This window comes from Leucoraja erinacea, chromosome 1 (genome assembly GCF_028641065.1).
Source record: "Leucoraja erinacea ecotype New England chromosome 1, Leri_hhj_1, whole genome shotgun sequence".
Classification (NCBI taxonomy): Eukaryota; Metazoa; Chordata; class Chondrichthyes; order Rajiformes; family Rajidae; genus Leucoraja; species Leucoraja erinaceus.
Genome location: NC_073377.1, coordinates 73,012,338 through 73,037,484, shown reverse-complemented (window position 1 = coordinate 73,037,484; position 25,147 = coordinate 73,012,338). Strand labels below are relative to the sequence as shown.

Below are 25,147 nucleotides of genomic sequence, written 5' to 3'. Positions count from 1 at the left end.
AAATGAATGGTAAATATGGTTGTGTCCTCATGCATTGAGCCTTCACGATTTTATTCGACCACTCTCCAATGATGCACTCTGGGATCTTCTTCTTGCGTACGGCGTGCACAGCTTAACCTTGTAAGACAACTTGTTCTGTTTGATCTTCTGTTTGTGTGCGCCAGGCTGATTGCATTCGTTGAAACAGTGTGGACCACGTGAAGGTTGTAATCTCCCACCCCCACTCTGGCTTTCTAATGCAACTTTTACAACCCCGTTGGAGATGGCAACGAGGATTGGAGGGATCAGGATGTGAAACATTCAACCGGAAATACCTATCATTTAGCATCACATTAGGGGTGGTCGAGGGGTGGTCGAGCTGCTTGTGGTCAGTGGTGATCCCCAAGATACTGATCGTGACGATTATGTTATTGTAGGTCAAGGGGAAAGGGTTGTGGTTTCCCTTTATCGGGGTGCTGGTTGCTGGACACTGATGGAGTATAAATGATATCATTTAGCAAGTGCATTCCACAATGTTTTGGGTCAAGACTAATTTCTGACTAAGATTTTGACCTGAAATGTTAAAGTTGTTTCTCTATACACATATGCCACCTGAACGTTTCCAGCATGTTCTGTTTTTGGAATGCACGTCTGTCCGCAGTTACCTTTATAGCGGTGTGTGATCAGGCCCGTTGAGCATTTCCCGCATTTTTCATTGAAGATGTTTTCCATTGTTCCACAAGGGACTTCTTAACATCTTGTCCCGTGTACTTGATTCTGGCTGGCTCCCAATTGAATGATGAAGAAGTGTTGAGATTTTCGAGTTCCTTCATTTCAACCCTCATGCAGGCAGGTTGGCGAGGAACGACGGAACACTTCGGTGTCAGCATTTGCCACAAGGCGAGCGAGGCGCTACGAATTGACACCCACCTTCCAGCTGTGTTGTCCTTTAACTTTGCTACGAAGAACAAACCGCAAAAGGTTATGTATGCGAAGCCTCTTGTCTGCAGCTCTGCTGTTTGCAACACAGGATGTGCTGCCGAGCTAGAGTGGAGGAGTCTTGCAGAAGTGAGTCTCTGTCTTGGTTCCTACCCCGTGACCCAGCCCTGACTGACTCCAGTTGCCCCTCGGACGCCGCAGACGTGTTGGCTGCTGAGATGCGAGGCGGCCTGTGAGAGCGAGCACTCGGACTATTGTAGATGTTGTCCAGCGTGAAGGGTGGACCAACTTCCTATCTGAGCGAGAAGTTGCAAACTGAGGGTAGTTTCGCCGGCTGGAGAGGATTCAGGTGCCTTGATTTGTCGGATGCGAGTGAGAGGGGGCTGTTCGGAGCCTTGGAGGAGAGCGGAGGCCGGGGTAAGTCGGCGGCAAGCGAGACACACAGAGAGAGAGAGAGGGTATATAAATACCCGAGCTCCAGTGAATTTTTAGCGGGAACCGCCACCCACGTTGATGAGACACACGCGCATTGAATATGAGTGGCTAAAAGTAATTTACTTCACTGAATTATTGGATTTAAAAAAGGTCCTAGTGGAACCTGCAGATTTGCCCATGGTTGTAGGGGTGCGATTGCTGCACGATGTGTCGTCGTGCCAGCGGGAAGTTTGGTTGGGAAGTATCTGCCGCTCTTTTACCTCGTTTTGTCTAAGTCTAACATCGGGAGGAAGCCGGTTAAGGGGAGGGGACCGAGCGTCTCCTGCCTCCAGGGGCAAGTGGTCATCATCTTCCGTTGAGGAAGGTAGCGCCTCCCATCAAGTTGGAAGGAAGACGATGCCCAGGGCACTTCTAACACTTCCAAAATCTTAAAGGCTCTTAAAAATAGCGGAGTCAGGGGATATGGGGAGAAGGCAGGATTGGGGATGATCAGCCATGGTCACATTGAATGGCGGTGCTGGCTCGAAGGGCCGAATGGCCTACTCCTGCACCTATTGTCTATAATGTCAGATAGAGCCAATTTGTGTTCAAAAACTGACCAAAGCAAGTTCTGCAAAAATGATCGCCAGATAAGATGAATATGGTCACAACCTACTGCACAGATGAGATAATTCGCAATAGTAACATAAAAACACCAATGCGCAGCCATATTGTATATCATGTTCATGGTTTCTATAATATACATTAAGCTTGTAGTTTCCATTAACATCTCTTCACAATTGTGAAGAGACATGTGAATATTGGGTAAAGCTTTCCAATGGTACTAGAAATACTGTGGCAAAATAGTCCAACTTAGTCAGAAAAATATCTGTTCATTAATCCCAACACCTAAATATTCATACTCTCTGCCGCCCATGTAGCATGTGCACCACTGATAAAATGTTGTAGATGCTGATCTAGGCTACTCCAACAATCACTCAAAAAAACCAAGAAGGTGAAAGGAACTCCACCACCTTCCTCTCTGTCACATATTATTCTGACCTGGAAAGATAGTGTTGGTCCTTCACCATTCCTGGGTGTAGATTCTGCAACTCCTTACCCAACAGCATTGGAAGTAAGTGCACATTCAGAAGGTCTTAAGCATTTAAAAATATTACAAGCCACCACCTTCTGATGGGCAATTAGGAATGGGCAATGAATGCTGATCTTGCCAGCAATGTTAAATAAATAGGTGCCGATCTCCTTTGTGGAAATAAAGCAGGATCTTTGCCTTGTTTATCTTATTTGGACTTTTATGTACTAATGTGAGTTTAATGCCTGAGCACTCTTATGCATACGGCGTGGCAACATAGGTTTAGTGCTGGTCGGCTTTGACGCACATCGATAAACCTCACTTTAGTAAAAGTATGTAAACTAATATCTTGTAAGCATAGTTTGTGTGGTAATGAACAATATAAATGGATCTATCTTACCTTTTGAAACATTCCCAGAGATTATATTCAATAATTTATCAAGAATATTGAAAATGTAAATTGAATTTAAGACCTCGTGAGACCAAAAGGAAGATTACATAAAGAAATTAAGAGCAGAAAAGAGCTTTAAAATATTTCATATTTTGTGGAATTGTTATTTTGTCGAATGATTTAAATTAATTTTGTCTTGCTTGCTTCACTTAAAGATCATACCTTGGAGAATGAATTGGGTGTTGCAAGGACATTTGAAATGTTTGTCTCATTTGTTGTTAACTTGACTATAATGGAGAAGGTTTGTTGCGTATAATATTCCATGGTCACTACAAATGCAAAGACGTGGGTGGCTTGCAATATTCTGTTGTCTTACATTAATGCATTTTCCATGCAGCAAGAAGAAAAAAATGGGTTAACATGTATAAAATGGGATTGATATTTTGGTTTACACAAAGGATAAGAAATGTTATTGTGGGTGCATTGATACATGACAGGAAATTCATTTTTTTGGTAGTAACTGATGGAGGAGACATCCGTTCGAAAAGCTATCTTGTTAGAGGCCTCCAGTTGTGTTTAAAAAATATGTCTATGCAAACTTAGTTCTAGTGTAGTATGTTTCTTCAGCGTAGAACTATTATTTTTGCCTGAAGCAAATTGAATGGCTTCAGATCTGGGCTTGCAAAAATTGCTTTCCATTGATTGTATATCATATCACATGACAGTATAATTTGGTCTAATGTGAGATTGAACATGTAAAAAATTACTTCATTTACTTCATGCAGAGAATGATTTGAAGAGCTTCACTGCCCTCAACTGCATTTCCAGTTAATGGAATTATTTATGCTATCATTAAAGTAAATGTTTGTGGATCATGACTATTACATGCCCATTATTTATATCTTAAAATTAATTGGAGTAGAAATATATTGTAGTATCAGCTACCTGTATTGGTCGGCTTAGGCAAGTTGGGCCGAAGGGCCTGTTTCCACTCTGTGTAACTCTATATGTGGAAAGGAGTATTAATGCCGCATCATGCATTTCATGCTACTGATCAGCGATTCACTTGTGTCCACTGTCACATCTTATTATTTAGCACAATATAATTAATCATACTCTCTGAATTATAGTAATCTCCGATGTAAAGAAAATCAATTTTCATTATGCACTCAGATCTTGTTTTATCCCATCAAATGTGACGGACAAAGATCTTTGGTTTATAAGTACGCAATCAGAAATTCTACAGCAAAATCTCACACCACAATTACGGACTACACAATTACACAATTTTATTTACGAACTATGCTAATTTTATACACCAGCATGATTTATTTACCATTAGATGCACAGAGTCTCTTGCCCAGAGTGGGTGAATCGAGGACCAGAGCAAATTGGTTTAAGGTGAAAGGGAAAAGATTTAATAGGAATCTGAGGGGTAACATTTTCAAACGAAAGATGGCTGGTGTATGAAACAAGCTGCCTGAGGAGGTAGTTGATGCTGGGACTATCCAAACGTTTAAGAGACAGTTAGACAGGTACATGGATAGGACAGGTTTGGAGGGATATGGACCAAACGCAGGCAGGTGGGACGAGTGAATCTAGGATATGTTGGCCGGTGTGGACAAGTTGGGCCGAAGGGACTGTTTCCATGCTGTATCACTCTATGACTATAATGACTCATGAAAACCAATTAAGATTAATTAGAAAAGATATTGACATATTGATTTATTATTTGATAATTTTAATTTACCACCTGAAGTCGCGATGTAAATGAAATTCTGTAACTCAATCTGCATTCTCGTTGTCACTCTACTCAACAGTTCTAATGGTCTTTGGGCTACTCTCGGGGAATTTAGGTTCTTGCTAAACTCTACTGCATGTTGTCAAACCTGTACCTAAATACTCGGTTGCTTTTTATTGAACCAGAGTAATATAGCATGGAACCAGGCTATTTGATCCACCAAGACCACACTGACGATCAAGCATCTCTTGTACATTAATCCTATTTTATTCTCCCCACATTCCCATCAACACTCCTAGATTCTACCAAGAAACATTTACAGTGGCCACTTAACTTCCAAACCAACATATCTTTGGGATGAGGGAGGAAACTGGCAGAACCCCACAGGGAGAATGAGCTAATTCTACAGAGACAGTGCTGCAGGTCAGGATCAAACTCAGATCATCGGAGCTGTGAACCACCTCTACAGCAGCCAATAGCCATCAATAGACCAAGGTTCTTATCCATGGAAGTTGACATAAAACATAGAACATAGAACAGTATAGCACAGGAATGGGGCAACCAGATTTGCACGTGGTCATCCAAATGTGGGCTGACTGAAGCCCGATAAAGGTGCAACATGACTTTGTGACCCTAATACTCAATTCCCGAACCAATGAAGCCAAATGTACTATAAGCCGCCTTTATAGCCCTGTCCCACGGTACAAGTTCATTCCAAGAGCTCTCCCAAGTTTAAAAAAAAATCAAACTCGTGGTAAGCACGGAGAATGAACATAGCGGGTACGTCGGAGCTCGGGGACGTTTCTTAGCGGTTTGTCACGCCAACGGCAGGTACTCGGGAAGACTCGCTAACGGCAGGTAAACACGGGAAGACTTGTGAAGATTTTTCAACATGTTGAAAAATGTCCACGAGAGCCCCGAGTACCGACGAGTGGCCATTACCGTAAATCTCCGAGTTCGAATTAGGGCAAACTCGGAAGAGCTCCTGGAATGAACTTGTACCGTGGGACAGGGCTTTTACCATTTTATCTACTTCTGTTATCACTTTCAAGGAGCTGTGGACTTGGACCCGAATACTGTCCCTTTATATTCAACCTCCCAAAGTGCTGCACCTCACACTTGCTTGGATTAAACTCCATCTGCCAATTTTCCACCCATTTCTGTAGCTGAGCTACATCATGCTGTAGAAACAATGAACTACAGATGCTAGTTTACACAAAAGTACGCAAGTGGTGGAGTAACTCATGCTCGGTGTGACCTTACCCTGTGCAAAGGCATAGTGACTGTCCCTAAATAGTCATCTAGGCGACAAGGGTACTGAGCCAAAACGACCTTTTCATGTTCTCAAGAGATGCTGCCTGACCCGCTGAGTTGTTCCAGCACTATGTGTCCTTCAATATCGCGTTTACCACAATCTGCTTGTATTTCTATTGAGTAGATGATCCATTCTTCGCTTCAATCTGAATATGTATTGTGTGGCACAATCACACATTAAATGTCTCACTCTACCTAATACGTTATTCACCCTGCTATGTTGTTAATGCTTTTTATATCTGTATATCACAAACAACAGAGGTCCCAGCACAGATCCCTGCAGAACTCCAGTGATCACAGGCCTCCCGTTAGAGTAACGCCTGTCCACCATAACCCCCTCTCTCCTATGTGTGAGCCAGTTCTGAATCCATCCAGCCAAGTCACAATTAATCCCGTGCATCTTGACCTTCTGGATCAGCCTACCATGGGGGAATTGTAATTAGGATTGTAATTTCAATGGAAGAAGATCTGTTATGTTTCTATCGGCTGTCATGTTAATTTAGCTGCTGAATTGTGCCATGGCATTGTTTAAATCCAGACCTGATATAACAATTTGGAAACACAAGGAAATGTAGATGATGGAATCTTGAACAGCAACTCTACCAGCTGTGCCCATGTGCTCCCGTTGTAGGTTGGTATGAGATAACCACTATGAACCAATACTCTACAGCCTGTCTAAAGCTTTATTGTGTTGTAATATAGAAACAAGGAACTGCACAGGCTGGTTAATACACAAAAAGGACACAGAGTGCTGGAGTAACTCAGCAGGTCAGGCAGCATCTCTGGAGAACTTGGATAAGTAACGTTTTGGCATTGAGACCCTTCTTCAGACTGAATGCGCGGTTGGTAAGGGGTGGGGGGGGGGAAGATGCAAAGCTGGAAACGGGGCCCAATTAGCCCAGGTCAAAAACAGTTCAGGTACTAGGTCGACAGGCAGGGGGATTATTTTGACGGGCAGATCTGTTGAAGCAAAGGCCAGTTAGATACGAAGCAATTGTGCCGTGACAGGTTTGAAGAGTTGCACATTATATAGCAATTTGGAAAAACAAGCAATGGGGATGATGGAATGGAGGGGAGAACAGCAATGGGGCTCAGCTGTGGGATGGGTGGGGGGAAGTGAAGTAGGGGGGTATGAGATAACCACAATGAGAGTTAGTGACAGATTATCAAAAGCTTTATTCAAGCTACCAATGGATAAACCTTAGCAGTGCGAGTACAAGTGTTCAGCGAAATGTAAACTGCAATATTTGACATACTACATTTATCGATTGATCCACAATCTGTAATGGTTCTATTGAGTATATAATCCATTCTTTGCTTCAATCAGAATATGTATTACTGGGCAGTATCACACATTAAATCGCACACTCCACCAAATAAATTACACGATCAGTTAAGGGGTTTATGTTTTCCTGAAAATTTTCATAATCCTTGTTTACCGAGTCTTATTATTTTGTAATGAACAAATTTTAAGATTGCGCTTTTGATGTTCACATATCATCACATCTTAAAAACATTTCCTCCAGATGCTCCAGTTTCCTCCCTCTTCCATAGGATGAGATAGTAATTGGCACCTATAAATTTCCCTGGTGTAGGCAGGTGTTCAGCGAATGGGAGAGGATTGAAGGGCATGTTAAAAAGAGTAGGTAATAGGAAATAATTAGTGTAGGACAGATGGGGTTGCTAAGAAGTGACATGGACACAACACCGAATGTGTAGGATAATGTTAATGTGCGGAGATCGCTGGTCGGCATGCACTCAGTGGACCGACGGGCCTGTTTCAGCGGTGTATATCTAAACTAAACTAAACCTCTACTAGGGACATTTATTGCAGCCAATTGCCCTACCAATGATCTGAAAATATAAAAAGCACAAAAATAATGAGTTAATCCTCCTATCTAAACAACTTGTTGACACATATACTTGTTCAATTTTCTATCTGTTCATAAAATCATGAAACATAGCAGAGGAGTGGACATTTTACTCTTTGATCAGCGCTGCCTTTCAGTAAGATCGCAGATATGCTTTATCTCCAAACCATAGTTCTGTTCTCTCTCCATACCACTTACAACATTTAGTTTCCTGATATCTATCTCCCCTTTAAATATATTCAATAACAGGTGGCACAATGGCGCAATGATAGCATTGATGACTTACAGCGCCAGAGACCTGGGTTTGATCCTGACTACAGTGCTGTCAGATGGAGTTTCTACGTTCTCCCTATGACCGTGTGGGTTTTCTCCAGGTGTCCGGTTTTATCATACACTCTGAAGACGTACAGGTTTGTAGGTAAATTGGCTTCAGTAAAATTGTAAATTGTCGCTATAGAGTGTACGAGGTGAAGACTGGTCATACAGTACTGGCTGTAGAGTATTGGTTCAGAGTGTGCAGGGTGATTGTTGGTTGGCGCGGATTTTTTGGGCCTGTTTCCGCGTTGTATCTCAAGTTTACAGTAAACTTGGCATCCACTGCGATCTGCGTTGGGGAATTCCACAGGTTTGCCAACCCCTGAGTTAAGAAATTTCTCTTCATCTCAGTCCTAATGTCTTTCACATATAGTGAGACTGCAACTCTTGTTTAAAGTGTGCAAAACATCCTCCCTGCATCCAGCCAGTCGAGTCTTGGCAGAATTTTACTCATTTCAATGAGAATCCTATTCATTCATCAGAACTCCAGTGAATGCAGGCCTAGTTTACCCAATTCTCATCACATGATGATCCTGTCACTCCAGAATTAATCTTGTGACGTTGCACTCGCCCGATGTTAGCTATATTCTTGGGTAAGGAACTATAACTGCACATAATAGGGGTGATGTAGTGGTGCACCTATAGTGCTGCTGCCTTGCAGCTTCAGGCACACAGGTTCAATCCTGACTCATTGTGCTGTCTGTGTGTTTGCACATTCTTGCTGTGACTGTGGGTTTCCACTGGGTGAACATAGCAAAAGGACAGGTACTTCAGCCCGCAATGTCTGTCCTGAACATGATGCCAAAATATACTAACCTCATCTGCTGCACATGATCTATATTCTTCCATTCCTTGCATATCCTTATGCCTGTCTAAAAACTCTTCACCTATACTATCGGATCAGCCTCCATCACCACTCCTGGCAGCAGTAACAGATACTCACCATCCTCGGTGACTAAAAACCATCAAAATCTTGTCTACACATCTCCTTTAAACATTCCTCGCAGCTTAAAGCCCTCTCGTGTTTGATATTTCCATCTTGGGAAAAAATATTCTGACTGTTTACCTTATCTGTGCCTCATAATTGTATATAGTTTAGTACATAATTTTAGACAGGCCCTGGTGAGACCGCATCTGGAGTATTGTGTGCAAATTTGGTCTCCTCATTTGAGGAAGGACATTATTGCTATTGAGGGAGTGCAACAGAGGTTCACCAGGTTAATTCCTGGGATGGCTGGACTGCCGAATGATGAAAGAATGGGTCGACTGGGTTTGTATTCGCTGGAATTTAGAAGGTTGAGAGGGGATCTTATAGAAACATATAAAATTCTTAGCGGATTGGACAGGGTAGATGCAGGAAAAATGTTCCCGATGTTGGGGGAGTCCAGAACCAGGGATCAGAGTATAAGAATAAGGGGTATGCCATTTAGGACTGAGATGAGGAAAAACCTTTTCACCCAGAGAGTTGTGAATTTGTGGAATTCTCTGCCACAGAAGGCAGTGGAGGCCAATTCACTGGAAGTTGGATTTAGCTCTTGGGGTTAAAGGAATCAAGGGATATGGGAAAAAAGTTGGAAAAAAGGGAAAAAAAGTTGGAACGGGTTACCGATTTTGGATGATCAGCCATGATCATATTGAATGGCAGTGCTGGCTCGAAGGATCGAATGGTTTTGCAACATACGAGGAATTTGTTTTGCCATAGAGTCATACCAATAAAAAGCAACAAAACACACAAAACACATTTTAACATAAACATCCAGCACAATGATTCCCCCGCATTCCTCACTGTGATAGAAGGTGAAAAGAAAGTTCAATCACTTCCCTTTTTTTCTCCCGCCGTCGGTGGCCTCGAGCCTTCCGTGGCCAGGACGATCTTGGCTCCCATAGCCGGTGTTCGGGCCCTCCGCGTCGGAGTGATCAAGTTCCTGCATCGGGGGATCTCAGCTCCCCGCGCTGGGCGATCGAACCCCGGGTGCTGTGGTAGGTTGTCACCAGGATGATGTAGGTTGTCACTGGTTTTTTGGCAATCTGCTACGACCATGACAGTCACCGGTGGTTGCCTAAAAAATCAGCAAGTGGGATGGGCTCATCACACAACCTCCTTGTCCATGGGTTAGGCAGCATCTGTGGAGCAAAATGAACAATCAACGTTTCAGGTCAAAACTCTGCCTCGGGACTGGCAAAGTTGATCAATTGGTGAGTTCTGCACAAGTGTAGGAGGCACAAGTGCAGTTGTTGATGTAGCAGAGAAAGATTGGAGTGCAGTGGCAGAGTAAAATAGGAACAAAGAATGCTCCATATAACCAACAAAGAGGCTGGCACAACTGAGCCCATGCCAGTGCCCACAGCTATGCCTTTTATTTGTTGAAAATGGGAATAGACGAATGAAAGGTTGTTGAGTGTGACGATATGTTCGGTCAGGTGGAACAGAATGTTAGTAGAGGTGAACTGGTTGTATCTATCTTCTAGAGAAAAATGGAGAGCCCTAAATGGCCTGTCCCACGGGCGACATTTTCGGCGACAGCTTGAAACGAGGTTGTCGCAGCGTGGTCGGGGCGTGACGCGGGGTGACGCATGTTGTGGCGCTGGGTGTCTCCCTGTCGCCCCTGGATTTTGGAATGTTCAAAATCTTCAGGCGACATCTGGGTGTCTCATCATGTTGTGCGCCCTGTCACATGCTGACGTATGGTGTCCTGCAGGTGACGGCCGGTGACGCGGGTATATAAAGCGCCGACTTTCAAAACTTTTTAGATTATTTGGCTGAAGATAGCCAGGGGCAAAGTGCCCATAAAGAATGAAAAGTACAAAAGTACATAAATGTACAAAGTACATTATTAAAAACATCAGAAATTAAGTTATTTCTAATGTGGTGAAAACATAAAGATCTTTTTGTCTTGTTGAAGTTCATTGGAGTTGATGTTAATTGTAATGTTATTGTCAGATCTGACCTGTTGTTGAATAAAATCTGTGCTTAAGAATGATGTTCTTTGATATGAAATATGCCGTTAAATATATAAGTTACTTTTGTTGAAGTTAAATCTTTCTTGTTAAACAAATTGTTGTTTTTCAATATGATGTTATTTTTAAGCCGATGTTAAATAAACAATTTATTTATTAAAACGTTATTGTTCCTTATAGATCCTTAGATATATTGTAGATGTTAATTTCCAATGGGATTATTATACTTCAGTGTAACCGTCTTGTGTTGTGAAGGCGGGTGACACGGAGTGTCGTACAACTTGACGGTTTTTAGGGCGACTACAGGCGTCAGTCACTGACGTTCGCAGTTGTCGAAAAAAATCGCAAAGTGGGACAGGCCCTTAAGGCCATCTTGATGAGGAGACACAAAAGATTGCAGATGTGGGAATATGTGGCAAAAAAAAGAAGTGCTGGTAGAACCCAGTGGGTCAGGCAATATCTATGGAGGAAAAAGAACAGTTGACGTTTCAGATCGAGACTCCCTGCTCAGTTCGGATAAACACTAATGGGCCTGTCCCACTTAGGTGACTTTTTAGGCAACTGCAGGAGACTATGCGTTGCCACATGGGTGGTTGCCGGGAAGTCGCCTTCATTGTCGTGAGGAGTTCCCGCATTCTGGGAAAAAGTCGCGGCCTCATTATGGTCGCCGCAAATTTTTCAACATGCTGAAAAATTAGCGGCGACCAGAATGAAGCCGCCATGTAGAGTAGCGAGAATTCTCGTGCCATAGGTGCAGTGGTGGTGGGTTGCCAGGAGGTCGAAGGTTGTCGTAGGTTCTCTCGGGCTGGTGAAGGAAACGATGTGTGTTCCATTCTTACTGTCGCCGTTCCAGTCGCCTGAAAAATCGCCCATAACTGATTCTCGTCTCACTTATGCTGCTGGGCTGGTTGAGTGTTTCCAGCATTTTATGTCTTGAATCAGATTTCCAATGATTTTATTATTTACTGGGCAGCAAGGTGGCGCAGTAGTAGAGTTGCTGCCTTACAGCGCTTGCAGCACCGGAGACTTGGGGTCGATCCCGACTACGGGTGCTGTCTATACGGAGTTTGTACGTTCTCCCCATGACCTGCATGGGTTTTCTTCAAGATCTTCGGTTTCCTCCCACGCTCCAAAGACATACAGGTTTGTAGGTAAATTAGCTTGGTATAAGTGTAAATTGGCCCTAATGTGTGTAGGGTAGTGTTAATGTGCGGGGATCGCTAGTCGGTGCGGACTTGCTGGGCTGAGGTGCCTGTTTCTGCGCTGTATCTCTAAACTAAATTAAACTGTTCACTGCAATGCTTTAATCCAAAACCTACCTTGTTGAATGTAGCTTCCTTTTAATAAGTGCATGCTGACCATGATTCTCAAACCAAAATAACCTAAATATTTTACACAACCTCAGGTTAGTAGTTGTTACTTTAAGTCATCTCAAAACAAGCATCTCATTTGGAATTGATTTTAATTCATACAGAAATATAATGGCTGTAGATGGTGATTGTGGAAGGAGACCCAAGAGACTGCAGATGCAGGAATCTTGAGCAAAATACAAACTGCTAGAGGAACTCAGCCGGACAGGCAGCATCTGGGGAGAGAATGGACAGGTGACGTTTCAGGTCGGGACTCTCCCTCAGACTGATTGAAGCTGGGGGGGGGGGGGGGGGGGGGGGGGACGCTGCTTGATCTGCTGAGTGTTTCCAGGATTTTCTGTTTGGTTTCGGATTTCCCTACTCCAATTCCCTCCCCCTACTCCAATTCCCTCCCCCTACTCCAATCAGTCTGAAGAAGGGTCCTGACCTGAACTGTCACCTGCCCATTCTGTCCGCAGGTGCTGCCTGTCCCGCTGACTCACTTTGTGATTATAGAATGATTGATGCAACTCCGTGAGGTGAACAAGAATTGTGTAAAGATTTCACACTACTGATTAGGATGCTGCAACATCCTTTTTCCACTTTAAACCTCTGTCTCACGGTGCGAGTTGACCCACGAGGTACCCCGAGTTTAAAACAAATTTAACTCGTGGTAATCACGTACAATTAACGTAGCGGGAACGTCGGAACTCGTGGACCCAACTTAGCGACTCGTGGCGCTAACGGCAGGTACCCGTGAAACTTGATAACTCTTGAAAAAATTCAAACATGTTTAAAGTTTTCCACGAGTAAAATGTACTGCTGAAGTTAAAAGTTGAAACATTTAAACTCGTTGTAAGAACTTGGTGGCCCTTGATTTAAACTTAGTGACTCGTGAGTCTACCGTGTTAACTCGTGGGCACCATGAACTCGACGGCTGGACAGAGAAAAAAAAGTTTAAATCAGATTAAATCGCCATTCTGTAACTTGCAGTTGATGCAGACAGCAATGTGGGGAGGAATTTGCAGTGAGCGTGTTGTGCTGGAATTAGTTAGTCCAGGCCCTTGTCTCACCTTTCCTTCCCCCCCCCCCCACCACCCCATGATCATAATAAGCCCTCACGATTTGGAACTTCCTGAGGTCCTTGCTGAAGACGGAGGGGATTGTCAGCAGAAACTGGGACAAATCAGCACAAAGCAAGACCTGGTCACGGTTGTGACTGAAAGCCTACAGAAGCACATCTGGAATCACACAGAAATAGCCCTGGGACGATGCCCGAGCACAGCTGGAATTGTACTGGAGCACAGCTGGAAGCTCTCTGGGCGTCTTCTTAGACCATACTCCGACACATCAGGAATCATGTGCAGGAAGGAACTGCAGAAGCTGGTTCAAATCGAAGATAGACACCAAAAGCTGGGGTAACTCAGCGGGTCAGACAGCATCCCTGGAGAAAAGGAATAGGTGATGTTTCGGGTCGAGACCCTTCTTCAGACTGTGAGTCAGGGGAAAGGGAGATGAGAGATAATTTTCCCCTGACCCTCAGACATCAGGAATCTCATTGGATTCGACCTGGACCATCTCCGCTGCATTGTGGTAGAGCAGTTAATGCTGCTGCCTCGTGGTCTCAGGTTCAATCCTGAGCTCAGCTGCTGTCTGTGTGGAGTTAGTTACCAAGAGGCTTTGCATCAACTCATTGAGAGTACTGCTGACATTTTGATCCAGCGTTGAAGTCGGTTCTTCCAGCAGATGTAATGTAATCGGATAAAACTGGCTATGTTGTGTTTGGGAGCAAGTTGTAGGATGATGGCTAGTTGGAAGCAGAAACCCCCCTGAGAAGGACATAAACACTCCAAGCAGGACCACAATCCCTGCGGTTAGAAGCGTCTGCTTTTTGAATTCCCACAAATAGCACACGTCAATATTTTAAAAACTATTTTAAACAACATAGGTTACAATACAGTAAATAATTATGTTTAACCCAATCACTGGGTGCTAGTGTTGTACCATTAGAAAAACATTGTTAAAACGAGCTGCGCCTCTGGTCAGTACAAATATCTCAGATGTAAAGCAACATTTATTTGAAAATGAGACATATTTATATAGATTATTCCTGAAATATTTGAGGTTTATTTATTTGTAGACTATTTCTGCTCGGGAAGATACACCAGTAAAATGGCTCTGGCTAAAATCAACACTTCACACATTAATAATAAGAGTTAACATAGAAACATAGAAATTAGGTGCAGGAGTAGGCCATTCGGCCCTTCGAGCCTGCACCGCCATTCAATATGATCATGGCTGATCATCCAACTCAGTATCCCGTACCTGCCTTCTCTCCATACCCCCTGATCCCCTTAGCCACAAGCGCCACATCTAACTCCCTCTTAAATATAGCCAATGAACTGGCCTCAACTACCCTCTGTGGCAGAGAGTTCCAGAGATTCACCACTCAAAAGGAAGTTAAAGCAGATACTGAAAATCAGAAGAAGATAGAGAAAAGAGTAGAAATGCTTCACAACTCAGGCTGCACAGGTCAGTGGAGAGAGAGAAACAGAGTACTCTTTCCCTTCTGCCTTCATTGCACAAATGTCCCTGCATGACATAGGGGGCTGCTGCATACAGCACTCGAATAAAAAACATCACTATCCTGGACTCCAATTGCCTGCTTGCAGCCATGTTTCCAAATGAGCCGATTTAAACAAGGGATGCTTTTTATAGTGCAGAAAAAACAGCATGACATCACTTTTACCATGTGATGATTTTTCAACACGTCGGTAGACGTTTTTGGCTCAAGAGTAACTCGGGAGAGGAACTTGGTAACTCTGGAGACGAACTTGGAACATGACAAGTAAACGGCAAACTTAGTCATACCCGTGGGACCTCGGTTAGACTCTTGATCATACACTTGGAATCACGTACCCAACCACGAGTCTTTCACTCGGGGTACCTCGTGGGTCAGCTCGCATCGTGAGATGGGGCTTTTATTCACTGGGTTCAAGCATGATCTTGGAAAGTGTACCTGATACAGTGCGATTTAAAATAAATAGCACCGCTAATTGAGAACATTGAACAGTGTGAACAAACCATTTTGATGTTTATTTACATTGATATTGATTTACTATTTGTGAGGAAAAAAATAATTTACTTTTTTTTTCATTCCTAAATCCAAATCTTTCTTTTGCGACAAATGTTGCTGTGAGCAAGTGCTCAAAGAAGCAGAAATAATATGGAGATCCCCTTCTCCTTCCCAGCACCACATGTCATTCCCAACAGTATTCATGTTTACATTTATTTTACAATGGGTTGCAGCATTTTCTCAAAATTAATTGGCTCTGATATCGTAACTAGATTTCAGTTAAGCTTTTTTCTATGGTTCTCAGAATGAATTGCATAATGATAATGATATGTTGAGCCTTGATCACTGCATTTTACTCCACTATACCGACGCCACTGTTATGCATCAGTTATCTATCAGTTTACTAGCTTCCAGGAATTATGTTAAATTCCGTTACCAGGAATGATGAAGCCAAGAGACAAAGACACTCGCGTTGTGTAAGAATGGAAATATATAATTTATCATACTGCATCAATTCAGACTTATTTTTTCACATCTTTATTTTTTATCATGTATCAAGGTAGTTAAAAACAAAAGTACATCTGTGCTTACAATTGAAAAGCATAATTGAAAAAAAGAATGAAAAAGCATTAAAACAAACAATGCAGATAACGGAAGGCCAGACAGCATCCGCGGACAGTTAACTTGTCAGGACCACGACCTATCATCAGAAAGCAAGGATCCCAGTCCTGAAACGTTAACTGTTTTTCCTTTCACAGATACTGCTGACCTGTTCCTTCCCGAATTCTCTGTTTTGGATTTCCAGCTTGTAGTTTTTGATTTTCCAATAAAAATACATTGATAAAATGATGCTACGATCCATTTAATATTACCTAGTCAGTGAAAATTAACTTTTGGCCTGATATTGCTGACATGGGATATCTGTGATCAGAAAATTGATAATATCCTTTTAGATTTTAACATTATTTAAAATCATTTAGTTCAAGCCATGAACGCTAGAATAATATAAGATTATTTCCGAGTTAACCACAATCAACATTTGTGAGATGATTCCCACAATGACACTTCTTGATACATTTGAACAAAGTATACTCAAAAACAAAAACAAAGTGCTGGAGGAACTCCAACATCTGTGGAGGGAATGGACAGATGATGTTTCGGGTTAGGACCCTTCTTCAGCCTGATGAGAAATACGGTTTAATCCGCCTCCACCTAAACCTCCAGCAGTGAAGAACAGAATTTAAATACTGTAGATGCTGTTTCTGAAACACGTTCAGGGAGGCGGATTAAACCGTAGTCATTAGTCTGAAATCAGTTCAATGGGTCACACATGCTCCTTCACCGTGATGTGACCAGAGTTGTATCGACCACTGTCACTGTCTCTGCAATCCCTGTCCGCCTGAACAGTCAGAAAGCCGTTCACACTCGCACTGGATGTCTTCATAGAGCCATGTCCCCGCAAAACACCAAGACTCTCATGGCACTCCTTCCGAGCAACCTCACATGCCCCACTGTGATGGAAGGTAAATAAATAACTTATTTGCCTTCTATGACATGGCTTTCTCGTCATTCATTATACCACCAAATTTGTATCATGGGCATATTTAGAAATTTTGGCCTGCGCACCCAAGTTCAACTCATTTGGATGCATTAGGAAAATCCTGGTACTGTCCTGTGGGAAACATTATTGCTCGCTTCCCTTTGGTCTAAACATGAGTATCTCACTACTACTGGTATCCTGTTACTGAGCTAATTTTCTACCCATGCACCCGTGGCATATGCCTGGTCAGCATTCTCCGCCTCAAATACACTGGGCAGAATGGGATAGAAGTACCCTGTTGAGATACGCTTTGACAAAGAAGCCAAAATCGTTGTCCCCAATGTTTATGCAGGTTTAGCAGACCAATCTTATCATGGCAAAATTAATCCTTACTTAAAATAGTTTGCTACGACACGGCCTCCAATTCCTGACGACCAACATGACTTAAATAAGACAGACCTCTGCAAATGATGCACCACCTGGGGGATCCCGTTTCACCAGACTATGTGAATCATGAAATGTCATTCAGTTGTAACCACTGGGACTATTATCATTAGTCACTGCAGGTTTTTTAATATGGGCTGTTCCCCCATTGTGGGGGATCTTGCTTTTGGCATTTATTGATTGCGATCTTTTTAGAGGGTGAAAGGAGAGAGCTTTCACCCACTCTCCTGCAACATCTCTCTCCACCATGGCAGTCCATGCGCACTGCGGATGTGTGGCTGCTATGGGAGTGTGCTTTCAAGAGCTGTGCTGCAAACTGCGTTTAATTGCGTGACATCCTTTGGGGACTCATGCAAGCTGGTTATAGTAACTGCTTGGTATAAACACCCCAATGTTGTTTCACTGACTAGATTTTGTCTAATTTAATGTATTTTCTCTGTGTGAGCTACGGAGCCTGATTCAATACATTTCCATGAACAAAAAATGTATGCAATCCATTTTGAAGATGATAACTTTTGTTGTTCTTTTCTCTAGTTCAGAAGAGCTGAGTTCAAATGATGAATAGTTTAGTTTAGTTTTAGTTTATTGTCATGTGTACCGAGGTAAAGTGAAAGCTTTTGTTGTGTGCTAACCAGTCAGTGGAAAGACAATACATGATTACAATTAAGCCATTCGCAGTGTACAGATACATGATAAGGAAATAACGTTGAGTTCCTGGTAAAACCAGTAAAGTTCGATCAAAGATCCCCCGAGGGTCCCCGATGAGGTAGATACTAGTTCCGGACTGCTCTCTAGTTGTGATAGGATAGTTCAGTTGCCTGATAACATTGCTTTTTTATTTTATTTTATTTTTTTAATTAGAAGCATTTTACATACATCTTAATCATGATATGCAACATAATACATTTTGTGTACAACTTCTCTTTTTTTTTTTAAACTTTAACCTGTAATAGAAAAAGAGAAAAGAGAAAGAAGAGAAGAATGAGGATAGTAGTGAAGTGTAGTCTGCAGTAGTTGCCGTTAAATGGATGATGATGGTTAAGTGCCTGATAACATTGCTATCCTAGAAAATATCAAATCATTCAACTGTCAATGAGGATCAAACCTTGTCATTTTCTCTTTGCTAACCTGCATGTTGTTCTTACCCACTAAACCGTTAAGGATGCCAAATAATGTTTGCTATTCATTAAATTGTTTCATACATGAATACAATCAAACTATTCAGAAATACAACGGATCATGTAAAGAGAAAAATAAGCAGTGAAGAAAAGTGTGACGCATATAGAGAAAATGCAGATACATAAAGGTGCCAGGGCCGCAACGAGGTCGTTTTGGAGGTTGGGACTACACCCTTAGCTTAGGAGATGACCATTCAATCGTCTGATAACAGTGGAGAAGAAGTTGTTCCTGAATAAGATGCCGCATGCTTTCAAGCTTCAAGCTCAAGTTTCTTCTGCTCACTGGGGAAGAAGGAATATAATTAATACTTGATTATGTTATTTCCCAAGCCATGAAGAAATTTAGATAATTACATCCACAACTATTTGTAGTTTCTTGTGATCTTGGGCAGAGCAATGGCCAAACCAAGATGCGATGAATCCCAATATATTCCTTTCAATTTGTTCCTTTAAACTTCATGCTGGGAAGGAAAATTAAATAAATACAAAATACAAAAGTAACGATTTTTGCCCATTTTAATTTCTCTCTCTCATTTCTTGACACACACAGATAATATGGCTTTTTTTCCCCAGCATGGTAGGTTCATTTTGCTGTCTGGCAAATTTTCCTAAGTGTTTATCATATGATTTATCATCAAAATGGCTGAAATGAATCCAGCAAGTTTAAGTGCAAGTTGTAAAGACAAACAATCATTATTATTTGGATAAAAGGAACAGGTGACGTTTCAGGTCAAAGCCCTTCTTCAGACTAGGGGTCAGACTGCAGTGATATTGCCCGACCCACTGAATTACTCCAACATTTTGTGTCTGTCTTCAGTTTAAACCACCATCTGCAGTTCCTTCCTACTCAACCACTATTATTTGTTGAGAGTTATATCATTAAATAATTTTACCTATATTTCATATGCATATTGATATTTGATATAAAGTCTATGTCTCCATTCAAAGTGAAGGCTGGAGGATGAGATTACATCTTCAGTTCCTTGTGGCTCCAACCCTAGCTGCTGGCTACTTAAGAGATTTGCTTTAGAACTGACAAGGCAGTCTCTTACGTGCCCCCTCCCCTCACCCCCCCCCCCCCCCCCCCCCCCCCCGCCACAAACCAGCAGCTGCAGTACACGTTACGGTTGACACAAAAACATCCTGAGGGATCATCACTAGTAACATGAGAGTCAATGGGACAAAGGGTTTCACGTTATGGAAAATCGTGCTGAGGACAATTCGCTATAAGAACACAACCCCTTCATAACACGGTGGACATATGAAAAAGTTGTTGCTGCAGAAAAATATTTCAAAAAGGTTAACTGTCTTGAAAGAAAACCTAAAAGACGGCAATTGGACTAACACATACATGTCACCAATGTCTCGTGCTTCGCTTAAGGTGAATTAATTGGAGCCGTGGCGATTGCTGTCAAGTGGATAAACACTAAGTTGCACCGGTTATTTCTTCAAAAACGAGAGAGCATTATAAAGGTGGCTCCGTTCTTGTATCACCGGATATCACCTGTTTCCTGGTAATATTTGTATCAGTAACGGCAGCTGCAGATTAGACACGCCGCTCTGCTCAGCCTTTCATTATAATTGGAGAGCACAATCATATGTAGCCATGGTCTGTGTGCAGATTGTGTGTTTGTCATGTACAACAGGCCTGCCAAAGCTGCAGTTGTTTTAGCTATTTCTCCTTGAGCAGGAATGACTGCCTTTCTCCCTAGTTTCCTGGCTGCAAAATACAGAATATCATTTGCATGGCTGAAAATTTGAATTTATTTCTATTCTGAAAACTCACACTGACTTTTGATTCTCTCTCATGAACAGCAGTCTGATGCGCAGGGCAAACCACAACTTCTCAGAAAATGTAACCACTTCCAACAAACCTGAGCATGGATTTGAATAACATTTTTTCTTTTTTCTCAAAGACATCCATTTGGATATTTTTCCAACCATCGCATATTCTGAAGGCAGGAAAATTATATTGTTATATCCATGTTTCTTGCTGTGGGTGCTTCTGCTTTTGTGAATCAGTCAGTTCAGAAGACTGCTATTACAAATTCTAGCAGGTCTCTGGGGCTAGCATAGTATAGCCACTTTTGTGAGGTTACTTCCTTTGGGGTGTTGTGGGGTGAACATCCTGTTTCTATTTGGTCAGGGTTGCCTTTACCAAAAGGATCTTGAGCCACACCTACATTGAACGAGGGTGGCCTGGGTGTGTTTTACTATCCATGCCTGACAGGCACTTCCCCTTTACTTGCTCTGTGGCTCAAACAGATGAAGTCAGTGACACCTTGTGAGCATCAATTCACAATGGGTCCTGTGCTTCATTCAGGCTGCCATATCCAGTTCCCATATCCCATGCTTATTTTAGTTTAGTTTATTGTCACGTGTACTGAGGTGCAGAGAAAAGCTACTATCTAATCAGCAGAAAGACAATACATAATTACAATCGAGCCATTTACATTGTATAGATACATGATAAGGGAATAACGTTTAGTGCAAGGTAAAGCCCGCAAAAGCCCGATCAAGGATTGTCCGAGGGCCACCAAAGAGGTCGATAGTAGTTCAGCACTACTTTCTGCTTAGAGCTGTCAATGACTGTTGCACTTCTCTAAGATGGCAGGAGCCTTGCTTTATTCTTTTGAAAAGATGGTTACCCTACCCTGGCGGCTGTGCCGGAGAAGGACTCCTGTTTGTGCAGACTGAGTCACCAATACTGCAGCCCAAATTACATGTTATTTTCCAAAGCAAGAAACATAGCTGATGTGCATTGCAGTACAGTAGTGCCATTTCTATATTATTCTTCCCATTGAAGAAACTAAAATTTTATATGCATTACAAAAAAAAAGGATATAACAATGTTGTCATAACTGTGACATCAAAATAATTTGAGAAGGTATTACAAAGATATCTTTGTAAACCCTTCTCAAATTCTTTTGATGTCAGAGTTATGACAGCATTGTTATATCCCTTTTTTTCCCCATAAATCATATAATGGGATAATGCACTAACACATACACATGGATCATAGTTGCAGCTAATTAATTGAATTATTATCTTTTGTGTAGGATGAACCACTTGTTTCTATTGGAGTCCCATAAAGTGTTTATCCAGCATCTGCTCTGAATGACAGTGAGACAGAGTTTGTCTTGCTGAACATTATGTTTTGAGTTCTCCTCTAGCTGTGCCCTGGCTTGTGCTGATCTGTTCCAAGCGCAAATTTCTAAAGCACCTGGACTTCATTTAGGCTGTGTTATGCAGGTTGAAAAAATGTCTTCATCCGAAGACCAAGGAAATTTGGCATGTGTCAGTTGCCTCTTGCAAATTCCAATGCTGCACCGTAAAATCATTCTTTGGGATGCAACGCAACCCAAGACCAGGAGAAATTTGCATAGTGTGGTATCTACACTTCATGCTGCATCGGGAAACTGCCAATATAATCAAGAACCACGAACCCTCATCATTCCATCTCTCTCTCACTGGATTGAGATTATTGTCCTCTGTCCTTAAATCCACATGCCGCCAGATTCGCAGACACCCTCTTTGCTGCTGTTATTAGACTCTTGAATGGACCATATTACAACTATGTTTGCAATTCTGATTCCCTTTTTTATATTATTGCAGCCCTAGCAATCTTCCTTTTATCTGTATTTGCTGTGTAGCATATTCCTTGCAGTTTGATTGTATTCATGAATGGATGTTTTACCTGGATGGCATGAAAATTAGTTTTTCACCATATCTCGACGCAACCATTAAACAATAATGATATTGCATTTGTGTTTTGTATATTTTTGCCAGATACTTGTATCACTTTTCTCGTTGTTAATATATTTCATACACTTTTAATCATTCCTCTGCTGCCTTTTTTCTAGAGAAACCCAGCAAAGTAAACAGCTATCCACGGGGGGAAAATGCAACCACACATTAAATTTCAGTTGACTTGCAAGATTTTTAGACTTTCTTCTTTTATTATAACTTACACTTGAAAGATTTATTAGGGGGAGTTGTGTGTAAATTGTATCTAATTCAATTTGCAAGACTTTAGTGTAACTTCCAACAGCTATTTACCTTAATTTAAGGATTCTTGATAAGAGAACACTAAAATCAGATGAAGGGTTGTTATCTGGTTAATGTTACAGTACGGTGTTAGAAAATACTTTGAACCTGTTTCTCATTTAGCTTAGATAGGAGAGGTTCCTATGTCTGTTGCCAAATTTGTGTGTTATGTTGTGCAGAAATAATTATACCATCTTGGTAGCAGCAGCCAGATAAAATGAATTACTAATCACCTGTATTTTTCACGGAATGCCATGGAATGCGCATTCCGGTGGGCGGCGCGACTCTGGTCAGCAGCGGCCTCTGCAGTCTGTCCGTGTTTTTTTTTTTTCTGTTTGTGTTTTTATTTATTTTTTATTGTTTTTTGTTGGGGTGTGTGTCGGGGGGGGGGGGGGGGGGGTGGGGATGGGAAACTTTTAAAATCTCTCCCTGCACGGGAGACCCGACCTTTTCTCGTCGGGTTTCCGTTGTCGTTGGGGCTGCAACGAGGAGCGGCCTCCAACAGGAAGAGACCGGGGACTCTGGTATTACGACTCACCGTCACCGTCGCGGGGCTGGCCGAGTCCGGAGCGGGTGGAGCGGTGGAGGAGCGCTGCTGCTGCTGCTGCTGCGGCCCGACCGGAGAGTCGGAGGTGGCTTCAACGGCAGGTCTGTGGACGGCGGCACCGGGAGCCCGCGGGTCCCTGGAGGGAGACCGCTTTTCAGGGCTCTCGCAACGGCGACTTCTCCCGCCCGAGTTGCGGGGTTGAAGAGCTCCTGGAGCAGGGCCTGACATCACCGCCCCGCGCGGCTTGGAATAGCCGCGGGACTCTGCGAGCGCACGCCGGGGGCTCTAACACCAAGACCCGGTGTGCGACCTCGCACCACCCGGCATGGCTTTAATGGCCGCGGGACAATCGCCATCGCCAGCCGGGGGCTTTGACTTTGACTTTGACTCTGACATGGGGGGGGGGGGGGGGAGAGTGCAGTGGAGAGATAAGTTTATTTGGCCTTCCATCACAGCAATGTGATGGATGTTTATGTAAATTATGTTGTGTCTTGGGTCTATGTGTTTGTAATGTATGGCTGCAGAAACGGCATTTTGTTTGGACCTCAAGGGATCCAAATGACAATTAAATGTATCTTGTATCTTGTATCTTGTATCTTATTGGGTTGCTTCTAATCAACAGTAAATCTTTCAGTTAGACAGACAGGCGGTTTTCAGCCTGAACAAGGGTTCCGACCCAAAACGTCACCTATTCCTTTTCTCCAGAACAGCTGCCTGACTTGCTGAGTTACTCCAACACTCTGTGTCTATCTTCAGCAAATATTTAATCTCTAACACATGACCTGAACGTCCGGGTATCTGAGGAAGGGCAGAGACCTAAGTTGTCCACCTTACCTTGTGTGGGACCCCTTGTTTTTCCTTCTTCCAGATGTCCCTGACAGCGATTATCTTAGATAAATAATCGCAATGTTCTTCTTTATACTTATTTAAAAAGAAATAGGTCTGAACCATGTCCAGCGGAATAGGACTTCACCCAAGATTTCATTTCTCTTGCTAAGTTTTCAGAAATCAACAGAAGCTCCTATCATGATGCATCTTTCTGTGAAAAGTAAACATTTCAAAATGGAGCAACGTAACCAGTCTACAGAAGTAACCGTGGAAGCCGGTTCCCACAGTCTCTGTTGCGCAATAGAATATTCTGGGTTGTCTGTTGCTAAGGTTACCAGGAAGGAAGAGCAGTATATATATATATAGAAGGGACAAGCAGGATAATTAAATTGTGAAAACTTCAGTACGTTGTCAGAGGAGCATGCTTTATGTACAGTCGCTCTATTCGCGATGCTTGTAGTGAAGATTCGTGTGGAGTAGCTTATTAGAGGTAAAGCTGAAGATACATCATTTATGCATGTTAAATCATCAAATATTTTCCTAAATTTTAGATTGCTGTAAATCTTCTTGAATGGGAAGCTTTCTCCCATGGCAAATTACATTTTAAGCTGTCCTCTTTATACAGAGGTTTCACATTAAAGTTTTCACTGTATTTGAATTTAATACGTCACCATCTTCACTTTGTATTAAAATATCTATTTCTCTGTCACTTAACTATTTTTTCAAATGGATTGTGAAAACTCTCTTTCTCCTTTCCCCTGCACATGCAGATGTTTAATACTAAACTTTTGGAACAGTCATCTGCTACTTCTACAGTAGAAAAGATGCAAATCAACGGTGGTTATAATTATAACTCTTATAATTAGGTTCTAAGTTATAAAATGTATAATATACAAGTATAAGGTGCAACAGTACTTTAAAAAAGAAATGGTGTCAGGATCTGGTAAGGGGGGATGAAAAATACAAAGTTGGTATATCCCTTTTGAGCGGTTTTTATAATAGAGCTTTTGCTTCTTTTTCTTTCTTTCTTTTCTATGGTCTATTTCTTAACTTTTTCCCCTATCTTTTTGTCTAATTGGTTTTTCTTTTTGATCACTCTTTTACACTAACACGACTCTCTCTC

At 42.2% G+C, this 25,147-nt stretch overlaps 1 protein-coding gene across 2 annotated transcripts in view; it reads left to right on the top strand.

Moving 5' to 3' along the window:
* Positions 1 to 381: 381 nt before the first annotated feature.
* Positions 382 to 25,147, top strand: part of rhoh (ras homolog family member H) — a 28,798-nt gene continuing 4,032 nt past the window's right edge. The window contains exon 1 of one of the 2 annotated variants that reach the window (XM_055637343.1): positions 382 to 1,335. The gene's annotated coding sequence lies outside the window, so the exon portion shown is untranslated. Of the gene's footprint in view, positions 1,336 to 24,377; positions 24,515 to 25,147 lie in introns of those variants that run through there. The other variant, XM_055637353.1, reaches the window with a different exon arrangement.